The sequence below is a fragment of the Emydura macquarii genome, unplaced genomic scaffold (assembly GCF_026122565.2).
Source record: "Emydura macquarii macquarii isolate MOO-44397 ecotype Brisbane River unplaced genomic scaffold, CSIRO-AGI_Emac_v2 contig_18, whole genome shotgun sequence".
Classification (NCBI taxonomy): domain Eukaryota; kingdom Metazoa; phylum Chordata; order Testudines; family Chelidae; genus Emydura; species Emydura macquarii.
Genome location: NW_027130155.1, coordinates 12,318,047 through 12,331,054, shown reverse-complemented (window position 1 = coordinate 12,331,054; position 13,008 = coordinate 12,318,047). Strand labels below are relative to the sequence as shown.

At 39.7% G+C, this 13,008-nt stretch overlaps 1 long non-coding RNA gene across 1 annotated transcript in view; it reads right to left on the bottom strand.

Annotated features, from left to right (window-relative positions):
* LOC137149398 (uncharacterized) overlaps positions 1–12,805 on the bottom strand; it is a 111,540-nt gene extending 98,735 nt beyond the window's left edge. Inside the window, exon 1 of the long non-coding RNA XR_010918775.1 lies at positions 12,705–12,805. This is a non-coding gene — a long non-coding RNA (uncharacterized lncRNA). The remainder of the gene's footprint in view (positions 1–12,704) is intronic.
* Positions 12,806–13,008: the final 203 nt, after the last annotated feature.

Sequence of the window (13,008 nt, the reverse complement as noted above, 5' to 3'; positions counted from 1 at the left end):
TAAATAAAGCTGAGGCATTTGACAGTTTTATCAGTGGGGCTGGGAGGGCCATACAGATCTGGGATGTATCACTGAGCCCTAATTGCATGATCCCATCAGCCTGTTTGGCACAGCTGCTATCTTCTGGGTATTCAGTGATCCATCAGCTTCAAGCAGAATGAAGAGGAGCAGCAATACTTCCATTTAACTTGCACTGCACAGTAAGGTTCACTGTGTAGATGTCTTTTTCAATATTAGTTATTGCAAATGATCCTGCTGCAGGACCAGCTATTTGTTTCTTGTGTTGTAGTGCCTAGATTATACTGGGGATTTTGCACTTGAATTCTTTGACCTCTTGTTGGAGCTCTCATGTTGGAGGACTTCAGCCAGTAGACAGCTGTCATATTGGATGGGCCAGCATGTGTTTTCCTGGACATAACAGGCTCTAGGTTTTGCCACAGTGTCAATAGCAGTTCCCATAAAGCTGGCCATGGGCTCAATCTAATCACTGAATCCTGAGTCATTCCTTTGATTGATCCATCACCTCTAATTCAATGCATGTTATCAATGCCAGAGCCAGTTTATTTTTTAATGACACCTATGGATCTTTATAGTGCCCTTGCTGCTGGAGGCATAACTAATCTTCCTTCCCTGCCAGGGAGTTGATCAGTCACTGAGAGCTGTTATCAGCTATTCCAGGGGACTGCTTTCTATTTAGTTCCTCTCTGGAACATTGTTGTTTCTTCTGTCCAGAAGCCACAGTGGTTTATAGTGCTCTCCAGGGAATAAAGCAACTAGGGTGCAGACTGAAGAGGAGATGCCTGAGGACCCTCCTAGAGTTTGACTTTTTTTATTTATTTGGGTACAAGAATTCTATGAGGGCATACAAAAAAAGTTCAGTCTGAGGCTAAGAGGCTTTCTCAGCTATGATCTACACCAGGCATTGCCATTTCCTAATGGCTGAATTGCAGCCATGCTTCTAACAGATTCAGAAAGCCTGAGCCTGGTGTTTTTTTTCTGCCTCTCTTGATAGATGCACTTCAGACAACCTTAGCTAATTAAGTTTGTTTAGAGAGATATAATAGGGTATCAACAACTTTTGTGTGTGTATTTCCTAGAGTTGAAGGGGACATTCTGGCTGAATGGTACTGGGGGACACATGAGTAGAATACAGCTGCTAGAAGTGTACTTGGCTCCAAACAGACTCATTCTGAATGTGACTCAGGCTTGTTCAATATAAAGCCTGCTTCACAAAACTGGCTCAGGGATGCAATTCTTCATCACATCAGCCTCTTCTTTGTCAGATGCCAACTTCTTTGGTGTGGGCTAAGGAGCTGTTAAAGCAAAAATTAATACCAGAATTCCTATGAAAGGCTGACACTCGATGTATTCAGTGCATCTTGTTAGGTTTTACACAAGTATGCGCACGCATGTGTGTATCCAAATAAGTGCCCCATGAACTATGACTACAGATTATTAGCAGCTTATACGAAGTGAATAAATGATGTTTCAATGATGTCAGAATGTTGGGTCACCAATTACAATTTCAGAGCCAAGGATTCAAAGAAGCCTCAACCTATTTATAAACTTGAACTCTCAGTTTTACAGCCACAAATTCTGTCTTCTTGTAGGTGCAAATGACTGTTCATGAAAAACATTATCCTACAATCTGACCCGAGTGAGACACATTCAGTTGTAAGGTTTGCATTACAGACGTAAAAATTACCTCATTAAGCAAGCCCATGCACTTTACATTCAAATTCCCATCTGTAAGTGCACACCATCTTCAAGAATCAACCATTAATTGAACATTATCATCACAATGGATCTTTGATAAAGGAAAAAGTAGGGGATTTAACATCAGTGAGATTCAATGCACACAGCCATTGTAACATAGGAAATACTGTAATGTAGAGCAAGGGTTCCCAACCTGTGGTCCACTGACCCCTGGGGGTCCCTGGACTGCGTCTAAGATTTCCAAAAGGGTCCACACCTCCATTTGAAATGTTTAGGGGTCCACAAATGAAAAAAAGGTTGAGAACCACTATTGTAGAGGATTTCCTCACACACAAAAATCCTCCCTATGTTTATTTAAGAAATGTTCTGTAGCAGGACAAACATTTATCATTTTTATAGAAAATAATTAATTTCAATATTAAGCACAGTTGATGCCCCCAAGATTATTAGACACAGTTCCCTGAAAAATCATATAGCCCTGATGTTGGCATGGACTCTTTAACCAATACATAGATTTAAAGCTACATGCAATATGATACGACTCTCCGTCAACATTTTCAAACCTAAAAAAACCAACGAGAGTTCTGTAGCACTTTAAAGACTAACAAATTTAATTTCAGTAGGCATAAGCTTTCGTGAGCTTCAGCTCACTTCCTCAGATGCAGTTGGTAGAAATGATACAGAAATGTTGCCTCCTATATATCTTACCTATTTTTGCTATATCATTTCTACCAACTGCATCTGAGGAAGTGAGCTGAAGCTCACGAAAGCTTATGCCTACTGAAATTAAATTTGTTAGTCTTTAAAGTGCTATAGAACTCTTCGTTGTTTTTGCTGTATACAGACTAATACGGCTACCCCTCTGAAATTTTCAAGCCTGTGTATCTTTAAAGTTAAGCACACATCCTCATTTAGGCATGTAAGTAAAAGACCTGAGCACTCATAACTCCAACCACATTCATTGTGAGCCAAGCGTGCACAGCACCTCTGAAAATCAGCCCATTTATTTTGGAGCTTGCATCTAGATGTAGACACCCACATGAAAATGTTGGTTGTAGTTTTTTCTCATAGCATGTAGGCCCCAATCTGATTACTACTGAATTCAATGGCAAATGGCCCAGAATGAATTAACATATCAGGCTGAACAATTGATGACATACGGCTCAAAATAATCCCTTTTTGATATAAAAAACTACTGCCAAAGAGGAAGCAGAGCCCAATGCTGTGCTGGGTAGCTACATACTTCTAGCATTCCTTGATATTTATTAGTTTATTAAACCTTGAAAGGCTTGATTCAAATTAGGAAAGCATCCAAGATGACTTTAAAACATATAAGAACATTATAGTGAAATGCATTGACCCTATAAGAGTCTTTCAAAAATTATTCCTGCATGTTATTTTGCACTGCGTTTGTGTGTGATACTTTATCTTGGATAGCAATATTTAAAAATAGAACAGAAAGTTTTTTGGGAAATGATAGATCACTGTGGATAGAACTCCTAATTGTAACCTCAACTTTAACTCTGTGCAAGAATATATATTCCTTGTGGTATACAAATTGGTTGATGCCTTGGGATTCATGGGATTTTTCCCCTGCAGATATTTGAAATTGAATCCTCTGTTTTATTCTGGCTTGTATCTCACACACCACTAACTATGATCATCCAACATGTATAATGTACGCTTGAACCCTGAGATAACACTACCAGAATGAGCATAATTATGGATATTCATTACTCTTCTCTAAAATGCAGGAAAGCCTTTCTGTTAGAAGTCATGGTATGATATAACACCTTTTCAGAACCAAAGAGATACTGTGACAGTGGTAACTTAATTGCATAGCAGCCACATCCAAAGATACTTTAAAATGCCATGAACATGTCCAAATTTTAAGCTAAAAAATGCAACGTTTTGCTGAAAATAGATATTTAAAAGTATGGGCCACAAAAGGCCTTTTGAACAAGAAAGGCTCAAATAAACTAAAAGCAACTATTGTATCTTTACAATTTAGCCTTGGGATGCTACATTCTGCTTCTTAGCTTTCTAACACTTCTGTGTATCCAGCTTAGTGACATGATGAAAAGGGCTCCCAGGAGCACAGTGTTAAAATTCTTCCACCCAGTGAAGGGAAAATTGAGATGATTTCTCTGCTTCGGACGGAATTCATTACCTCTCAGGAAACTGCTAAATCTTCTGTAGTAAAGTAAATGTTTGTGGGAGGCCCTTGTTTTAACATTGGCAGCAAGTTAGGAAATTACTCAGATTAAATCTGAAAGCTATTGTAAAAAAAATAATTTTTACTTTAAAGTATTTAATTTTGTATCAATACAAATGTGGGAAATATTTATACTGACTCTGAATTGCAGTCTTATCACTGCTGCTTCTGAACTGCCTGGCTGCCTTGAGTCAACTCTTTGTACCATTGGAAAGGGTTTTTTCATTGTTGTTGATTATTATTATTAATAATGATAATCAATATTTCTATTGTGGTAGTATGTGGAGGTCCCACTCAGTGTCTGCAGCCCCATTTTGTTAGGTGTTGTACAGTCATAGAATGAAGAATAAAAGTCCCTGTCCCAAAGAGTTTACTGCTTAGGTAAGTAAGGAACAGACTGCCTCAAAGATTCAACCTCCCACCTCTTCAGTGAGGGTGGGAAAGTTCAATAAATATCATGAGATGCCCTCCTTCTCCCAGCAAAACAGGGAAGACCAGATTTTTTTGTTCATTTTTAGTTTAGAAAGTAATCTATTTAAACACCTTTCAGATCTTCTTCATTAGTCATAAAATAGCACACACACACAAAAAAGGCACAATTTCATTTGTTATTAAAATCCTTTGTAGGTCACCTTTGAACTTTAGCATAAAACATTGTTTTAAGTTTCAGTTAAACTATGCACAGAATTCACAGCCATCTTCCTTTTTACAAATACTTGATACTAATTTTTAAGATCTTTTAGACACGAGTCTATGAAAAGGTACTGCATAAGCATATTGCTTTCAACAGTGGGGGAAAAACACCTTTTTTTTTTTTTTTTGCACACTGCCTGCACTGTACAAACAAACATGTGTTTATTTGGATTCATGATAAGGCAGAAACTTTTGGCAAGAACGTCAAAAATAAGCACTTCCTACACTATCCAAACCTCAGAATAATTCAGTTTAGGCCCTGACTATCGAAATGATGGCAGGTAGAAGGATATAGACATGGAGCTAAAGCTTGGTAATGAGCACAAGCTCAAGTAACCAAACTGTGTGGTCTGACCAACAGAATCCTTCTTAGTTATAAATAGTAGCAGCTATGGTGCAACCAACCAGTGTGTAGTTGCTATGACAAGGTGAGGAGGGAGTCCATTACAATGCTCCATGCAAAATGTATAGACAGTGGATCTTCTGAATTTGCTTTTTGTGCTATGTCTCTCCCACTGCCTTGATTTCCGACACTTAGGGACCAATCCACCCTTCATTAAAGTAAACAGAAAAACTCACATTGGTTTAAATGGAGCTGGATCTGACCCACAGTCCTTAGAATAGCACCAATGCAGAGCTGGATTCTAAGGCATACAGGAAGATACAGAGACACAGAGTTTATTTACAAACTTTACTTCTGGTTATATAGTACTTGGTAGGTCAGGATATTTTTATATATAATGAGCCTATTAGACACATTCTTCCAACATTTTCTATTTGTTATAAATTATGCTGGTATGTGGTAATATACCTGCAAAGATGCATTACCACATACACATGCAGTTCAGAAAGGAAAATTAAATAACAAAGCCTGTGTTAGCATACAGTCAAGTATAAGGATTAACATGATGAATGCCAGGCTATGCAGATTGGAGCTGAAATTCTGTCTCTTACCCAATCCATTATGCTTACAGTAGGTATTGCAGAAGTGAGTGATTTCAAATGCCACATACAGTAGCTATCCTCAGTCAGCTAGCCTCAAAGTTAATGACAGTGCATCAGTCATAATTCTGAATTTCCTGGCTTTTGTTAATTTAAAATCAGGCCTTAGCATTATTAAAGCTTATCTGTTTGCATTTAAACACCCTTCTTTTATGGTTACTTTTACAAGAAATGCACAAGAAGAGCTCACATGCCCATGAAAATGTTTGAGTGCTGATAACCCATACAACTGCTTCAGAGATGTTATGGTTTATCGCTTAAATGTAAACAGTTTTTTAGATGTGTATTATTTACTGGCTAGATTCCAAGTGATGCCACATAAAGCCATTATAGTTCCAGTGTGTCACCAGTCAATTTTCCAAGGGCCAACTCCATGTCACATAGACAATGTGATTGTTAAAGTTTGTATCAATAATAGTAACTGTATATTTTCAGTGTTAAGTATTAGATTAAAGCCATTAATTTTGTATGTTTCAAAAGACAAATGCTTAGTAGTTCTTTGAAATGAAAAAGACGCATGACAGAAATTGCAAAACATGGCCCCAGTCCTGCCTCACTCACGTCAAAGCATTCAGAGAGCTGCTTCATTGCTACTAGTCTAATGAGTACAAATTATTCACATGAGCAAGGTTTGCAGGATGTGACACCATGTTATTCAGTACTAAGATGACTTAGCAGTGCCAAACAAGAGGCATTGTGCAGTGTTTTACACACCAAGGACATCATTCTGCCACTGTTACTTATGCTTCCAGTGAGAGTACGCATGGTGTGAAATGCTATGCAACGTGAATAAGAGTGGCAGAATCTGGCCCTGAGTACCATTAAATTTACAGTGACAACAGAACTTCTAAAGGGACAGCTTCTGAAATAACGGGACAAGCTGTTGCTAGTAGTTTGAAAAATGCTTCTGAAAAAGCAACACTGAATTTTAGGAGGAGGGTGGTGGTGGAAAGTGTCACTGACAAAACAAATGGACCTGTTATACCCATGGTACAGTATATCCTTTTCAAAAAAGAAACTCAGTGCAAATACCACTTGAAAGCAAATGGTTTGTTTCTGTTTTCACACTGGTGAGAATCAAGATTAACCCGACTAAAATCAATGGTGTGACACCATTGTAAAACTGATGTGAGAGGAGAACCAGACCCAAGCACATTAAGTAATTACTGTAGGATGTAAATATAGGGGACAGAATTAATGTAAACATTAAAATGTATAAGCAAATGCTGCATGCGTATACATGAGTAATCCAAAAGTGGGTGGAAAAGAGACATCCATGATTAGAACTTCACCACAGCACCATTACTAAGAGACCACTCAGCAAAGGTGAAATTTACCCCTTCCTTTCCAAAATCCACACCAATCCTGAGTAAATGAGGGAAAGAATCCATTCCCACAGACAGTGAGCCGTGCATGGTACAGCCCTTCTGCCTCTCTAGGGTAGTTACTCCAGACCCTGAGATTCAATAGGTTGATGATCTCACTACACAAGTATTTGTGGTCAATTGTAGTCTCCCCTCAAGCTTACCCACACCTACCACAGCCCTCCTTCACTTTGGCCCATGCAGAGCTGGTATGGAGCTTGGCATCACTATGCTGAGGGGTGCAGAGTTTGCCTGTTCCACCTCTGCCCTAGCCCTGCATGGCAGAACCGCAATGGCTACATTGCGTTTGGTTGGGTAAATTGGACCGATAAAAGCAAATGCTTTCCATACCAGATAACAATGAATGGAATGACACCTTCGGGGCAGTCAGATGACCGCACAACACTTGACTAAGAAGCATTTAAGCCCTAGCACACACATCTCGCTCCACTCTCTTAACAAGTCTTCAGAGATAACAGAAACAAATTTCAAATGGACCCATCTTGCTGTGAGACTGAAGATAAAGACAATTCCATACAAAGTGCTGCCTGGCTGGGAATAAGGAGATCAAGAAAAACAAATACTATAGGTAGCCTGGAAACTAGAGAACCTCGAGGGAGTAGTTGAGATGGAATGTCATCCCACAAGGCTGCAAGAGAGCTCAAAAGCTGTAAACAGATACAAAATCTTGAGAAACAATTTAACTGAATTCTGGGCAGCCATAAACAATGTGAAGTAATGGGAACCTCCCGAGGTTATCTAGTTAGGAATGGCAAACAACAACAAAACATTACTATGGCAACAGACTGCAGAGGTCTGAGGTGAGAACCCCCAAGCAAAATCAGGTATTAATTACACAGAGGAGTGAAAAGGGAAGCAGCTTTATTTGAGTTGAATTCTTGCATACAGAGGGCTGGAATCACCCCTTAAGTCTTGCCAGGAGAACCCAGAGTGCAGGCATTGTTCTGTCTTCTACAGCATAGCATAAGCTGTCAGCAGCCCCACTCTGAAGGGAGAGCAGAGCTGCCCACAAAAGAGACCTGGGATAGCTGAGGAGGGACAGGGGCAGGCCAGACATAAGGTGCACTGAATTAGTTCATTTGCCAAGAGGCTAGTGCCAGAGGACTCCTAAGGAACTAGGATGAAAATTTAAACAGAGCAGAATTCCTGGGGGATAATGTTGCGATTTTCAATTGTCCTCCTGTTAAGTGCAGCTGCTTCATAGATATAGCAGGGTGCAATTTACATCCTCCAGTATCATGAAAGTGAGTCTCACCCACAAAATGAGTATTTCTCCAAGAAGTAGGGGTGAAGATTTTATTAGTGCCTTCTGAGGTGTCTCTTTTCTCCACAAATACATCCTATACATATGGCCTAATTAATCATCCACTTCCCTTCCTGTCATCTGGCAGCAAGGTTCCCTTTAGCTCCTCTAGTGGTGGGGTAGTATCTGACCTTTATGACTCAGGGGTAACAGGAGTTGATATATTTAGACACATGGTGCCTGATCATACTCCTTGAATCTGAGCAAGGAGGGGACCCTCTGAACATGGACATCCCCACAGGTCATAAGGAACAGCTGGATTCAGCCTCCTCCTTGAGAACCATTCTGAATTCCCATGACTCTATAGAATGAAAGCCATGCAATCTAAGACCCTTTGTGAGGCAGGACCAGTGGGCAAGGAACTCCCTTACACGCCCCAGCAATGCTGGAAATCTGCAGGAAAGTTAAAGTCCAGAGCTTTTTTTTATTCCTTTTTCCTACGAAATTTGCTACATGCTGTGGAACTCCTATTAACGGTTGAGTCTCTGGCACTATGGCTCCTTTGTTGCTGAATGGGATCAGCAAGTCCAAGAAGCTGCAACTGGAGAGATGGGGGCAGATGTAGCAGCTAGTACAGAGACAGATCCCCACACAAATGGTCCATTTCCTTGGGTGGAGCCCTGAAACTGGTGCTGATAACTCCACAGAATTTGAGGGCAAATCCCTTGCTTCTGCTGCAGGGTGGCAAACCCAACTTCCCCAACCAAAGAATGCAGTGCTCGTTTTCCTCAGACATTTTAGCAAACAAGCTTACTGGCAAAAGTATTACCCAGAAAAGCAAACTATAACTGAGCATTGCAGAGTATTCATGGAAAGCAAATTTCAAATTCATATTTGCAAGTATTTTCACCAGAAACCTGATTCTGAGATTCATACTCAGACAATCAATGGGAATAGCTCATACCATGTGACCTGTGCATCCAATCAAAACCAATGAAATGTATGGGGTTAAGTAGCTGCAACAAACCTCACACTGGCCAACTCCAGACTCAGAATTAGTGAATAACTGTGGAAAACTAACTAATTAAAGAAAGTCATTATCTGCTTACATACAATTAATGACCAGAAAAGAAGCAAAAGTCTCTGAGAAAATTATTCATTAGAAATTATTTGCCCAGCTCTACTCATGATAATTAATTACAAAATTAACAGGCATGTGACAATAGACTGATTGGTATATAATATGTCTGCCCTGAATGACAATTAAGGAGAGACAACTGTGATAACGAGTAGCTAGGTTGTATAGCAGAATTAGATCTGGTCTTTTAATTACAAGATATTCTTACCAGCTCATCCAACCAACATCTGGGGCCAAACGATACACTGAAAAAGATGCAGGAAAAGAAGTACCTCACTCCAAAAAAAAAGTGAGGATACAAATCCCTATGTAGAAATGCATGTTGGATTGAGAAATAATCTTATATCCTCCCAGCACTGCAACAAAAGCAGACAGAGACAAGACTGTAGGCTGGGCTTTCAATACATCTGGTCTTGATCACTAAAATATATGAATGATGAAGGAGAAAATTAAGAACAGGACTCCAAGAGTAGTATTTCACATGGCTATCCTTCTCTAGAGCAGAACCGAAAGGAAATGTAGTAACAATCACAAAGATATTTGATTAGAATTAGTTATGAGACTACTGGCTCAACTAAAATAAAACTAACTTGAACCATTTTCCAGATTTCAACACAATCCAAATATCCAAAATTATTCTGAGCTCAGTTTTAAAAAAAAAAAAAAAAAAAAAAAAAAAAAAACCCACCTTGGTATTACTTGGCTGAATAACATGAGAGAGGTTGCCATAGCAGTTTGTCCAGCAGGAAGCATCAGAAATCGAATAAGAAAGCTTGGGCCAAGGTTTTTAAAAAGTCACTGATGAACTCAGATTCCTCAACTTGAGACACCTGAAACAGGCTTGATTAACCAAAATGGAAATCACCTGAAAATCTATCCCCTTAAAGATGTCTGACTTTGGGCAACCAAAAATAATGGAGGCCCTCAGATTTAGTACTCCCTTTTGAAAATCTCAGCCCATTGATCTTTGCAGCTTTCTAGTGCATTTCTGCAGCCCTAAGCAGTTCGAATAGTTCAGCTAAATAACCAGAATTTGGGGGCCTTATCTGAACTGAAACTCAGAAGCTTGAGATTCATTTATTGGCAATTAAATCCAGTATTGTGTCTTGTGGAATCAGGCATAAATTTGAAATTTTAGCTCCAAATTCCCCATTACCAAAGGGATGCTCCCACAAATGTTTTTGGATTGTCTTTATCAGCATACCACAATTTCACAAGTGCCAGAAGATAATCTGGATACAAGTATCTTGTTGCTGGATCTTTTTACTGTAGGGCAAATCTTGTTAATAGATTCCCTTGAGGATTTGCTACTTCAGATGCATCTTGTAAGGGGTCCAGCATCATACAACTATTCTATATCTATATCTCTTCTAGTACTCAAATAATTTGCTCATATGGTGTCTGCACTTTGTGAAGTCGAAATGTCCCATGAAAATTTAGAATCATAGAATATTAGAGTTGGAAGGGACCTCAGGAGGTCATCTAGTCCAACCCCCTGCTCAAAGCAGGACTAACCTCAATTATATCATCCCAACCAGGGCTTTGTCAAGCCTCAGCTTAAAAACCTCTAAGGATGGAGATTCCACCACCTCCCTAGGTAACCCATTCCAGTGCTTCACCACCCTCCTAGTGAAAAACTTTTTCCTAATGTCCAACCTAGACCTCCCACCCTGCAACTTGAGACAGTTGCTCCTTGTTCTGTCATCCGCCACCACCGAGAACAGCCTAGCCCCATCCTCCCTGGAAGCCCCTTTCAGGTAGTTAAAGGCCGCTATCAAATCCCCCCTCACTCTTCTCTTTTGCAGACTAAACAAGCCCAGTTCCCTCAGCCTCTCCTCATAAGTCCTGTGCTCCAGCCCCCTAATCATTTTGGTTGCCCTCCGCTGCATTCTCTCTAACTTGTCCACATCCTTTTTGTAGTGGGGGGCCCAAAACTGGACACAATATTCTAAATGCGGCCTCACCAATGCCGAATAGAGGGGAATAATCACTTCCCGTGACCTGCTGGCAATGCCCCTCCTAATGCAGCCCAATATGCCATTAGCCTTCTTGACAACCAGGGCACACTGCTGACTCATATCCAGCTTTTTATCCACTGTTACCCCCAGGTCCTTTTCTGCAGAGCTGCTGCCCAGCTCGTCGGTCCCCAGTCTATAGCTGTGCATGGGATTCTTCCTTCCTAAGTGGAGGACTCTAAGTGAAGAGGTCCTTCAGAAACAAATCCAAGAAAGAGAACAACTGTAAAGGATGAAAAGGTATCTAAATCCCATTTTGCAGAACACAAAGAAAGAAGAGGGTAAATTGGTTTTCAATATGAATTTCTTCAAATTTGGGGCCCATATCATGGCCAACTCAGGCTCTCAGCGAGGAGCTTTCTGCAGTTCAATAGTGCTATTGGGCTCCACATTTGTAGATATGCTCTGGGTCATGAAAAGGCAGGAGACCATTTGCTCCATAGTAACAGGAGCAGTAAAGGGCTACTACATCTTTTACCACCATGCAACAAACGATTAGCCTATTTGTTATTTTTCAGTAGTTATGCATGAAAAATGCATAGACTAGGAGGAAAAAACAAAACAAAATCAAATTTAAGGAAAGTGAATAAAAATGTCTGATTAAAATAAGCCAAAATCTCCAAAATCACCACATTGTTTAAATGCAGGAACATTTTAAATTGTTTGTGTGTTTCTTTGTTGGCAGTACTCAAACCAACATTAAGATAACAAATGGGTCATCTAGACACTGATCGATAGACACGATGCTAGCGACACACAGAGATGTGTGACAAAAATCTACGGAGACAGAAAGAGCCCACTATATCAATAATATTCTGATGATCATAGAATCATAGAATATTAGAGTTGGAAGGGACCTCAGGAGGTCATCTAGTCCAACCCCCTGCTCAAAGCAAGACTAACCTCAGCTATATCATCCCAGCCAGGGCTTTGTCAAGCCTCAGCTTAAAAACCTCTAATGATGATGATGATCTTTCTTTGACAAATACATGAATCATGGGATCTGGGTATTTCCATGACAACTTTGAGAGTCTGATTGTCTAGTAAGAAAATCATAATCAGACATATCAGTAGTAAATCAGCTTTCTTGTTTGTAGAAAAAAGAATGTATAATGATTTATGTGAAGGCTGTCAAGCTTGCTAGGAGATATCAGAATATTTTAAGTCAGTTTTAGATGGTTTAGAGTAAACATAAACCAGCTATGATATTTACATATTGTACCATATTTATAAATATTTTTTTTCCCCTCCAAACTCCCTACTCTTCCATGTCAATTGAAATAAAAATAGGACTTACCCACTCCGGCAGGCATCTAGATCTTCCTGTGCCAACTTGAATCGAGCCACAAACCTGAAATTTTGAGTTCAGCAGATAAGGCATCATGTCATCATCATGACTTCACACTGGAAGACAAAAGGCATTGCATCGTGATTTCACCTTGAAAAACTCAGTACAGGATGACCCTAAACATGCAAGAAAAAAAAATTTCTGGCATCAATGTTTTATAGTTAGATAAGCCCAAATCACAACTGTGGAGCTTCACTTATCCTTGGTAAAGATATTTTCTATTAAAGGAGATGAGAAAGGTAGCAAAAGTTAC